This window comes from Corvus brachyrhynchos, unplaced genomic scaffold, assembly GCF_000691975.1.
Source record: "Corvus brachyrhynchos isolate BGI_N302 unplaced genomic scaffold, ASM69197v1 scaffold130, whole genome shotgun sequence".
NCBI lineage: Eukaryota > Metazoa > Chordata > Aves > Passeriformes > Corvidae > Corvus > Corvus brachyrhynchos.
In genome coordinates, this window is record NW_008236193.1 from 102,054 (window position 1) to 103,750 (window position 1,697).

Here is a 1,697-nt window from a genome sequence, read left to right on the forward strand (position 1 = left end):
AAGGCAGCTGGGGCCAGGGCAAAGGAAAGAGCGGGCCGGAGCCGTGAAGAACAGCAAACCCCTCCGAGAGCAGTTGGGTTTATACCCCCCAGCCCCTCCCAGAGTCTGCCCGAGGACAGGGAACCGCTGGCCCAGTCCAACCTTCCCGTGCCGTCCATGGGTGGAGACCTTTCTCGACCTGACTGGAGCAGCCCCTGCACAGTGTCCTGCTGCCTGCCCCATGGGAGGTGCTGCCAGGCGGAGTCCCCCCAGAGACGAGGCTTCCTCTGGTTGCCTCCTGCACGTGGCCCATAGGCACCCTTCCTCCACGTGCCTCTGACAGCCTTTGTTGAGGTGTGACAAAACTGAGTTGGCTCCTCACACAGGGTCACAGGCACGGCAGGAATGGTGTGATTTTATTCCTAACATTTTCTGGTACATCTTAAAGGTCGTTTGATTCATTAGGGAAAAACAGTGATGCTTCTAACAAATTTCTTTGCTGGGAGGGTGGGCAGGCCCTGGCACAGGGTGCCCAGAGCAGCTGGGGATGCCCCTGGATCCCTGGCAGTGTCCAAAGCCAGGCTGGACAGGGCTTGGAGCAGCCTGGGACGGGGGGAGGCGCCCCTGCCTATGGCAGGGGTTGCACTGGATGAGATTTAAGAAACTTTCCAACCCAAACCAGTCTGGGTTGCCAGTGGGGTGGATGGTGCAGGTTGTCCCCTCCCAGAGCCCTGCAGCTCCTCCCTGAGCTGGATCCAAGCGTGACTCAGCCCCAACACGGTTTTTTATCAGCTCTCAGCACCCAGAAATGACCCCAGCCACACCCAACAGCCAGAACCCCTGGCTGGCCTGGAGTGGGCTGGGAAATAGGGAAATAAATACACGGGGAGGGAACTGTGGGCTCCTCACAAGGGTGGCTGCAGGCTCTCAGCACCCCCGAGTCCCATCCTGGCCCTCCAAAGGCCTGCAGAGGTGCCCGGGCCCAGGGTCCCCCTGTCCTTGTTGCATGGTTGGGCTCAAACAGTGAAATTTTCCGCTCTCCTCATGGAAATCCCAAAGGCTGCTCATCCCGGTCTCGCTGCTCCCTGCAGTGGCTTCCCACAGAACCCACCCGGCCCACAGTGGCACCACTGATGACTCAAAGACTGAGTAGAAAAGAGGAAATATTGAAATATTTGGGGTTTAGAGTGTTTAAAAGGTGACTTTATCCTAGAGGGGACAGACACCAATTTTTTCCAGCAGCTGAGTTGGGTCACTTTGTGCTCTTTGAGCATCTGTAAAGCTCTGGAAGACAAAAAAAAAAAGTGTTTTCCAGCACTCCTGCCATGCAGTGGCTGCAGGAAATCCCGGCAAAAACACAGATCACAGAACATTCTGAGTTCGAGGGGAACCACAGGGATCATCAAGTTCAACTCTTAACACGTGAATTGAACCCACGACCTCAGTCCACGGAAGAAAATGAAAGTGTTCTTCCTTGCCAACCCACCCAGAATAACAACCCCAAGGAAAAGGGATTAATTCTGTGATGTGAGGGGGGTTTGTGGGGGCAGCCCCCTCCTCAGAGCAGCTGCCACCCTTAAAGCCATCCCTAGAGCCAGCCAGGAAGGAGGACCAGGGTGAAGCTCCACGAGCATCTCAGGGGACACAAATCCACAGCTGGCACTGACGGTGGCACAGTGACCACGGCCGGGGCCGGAGCGGGGCCGGGGGGCTCCGGG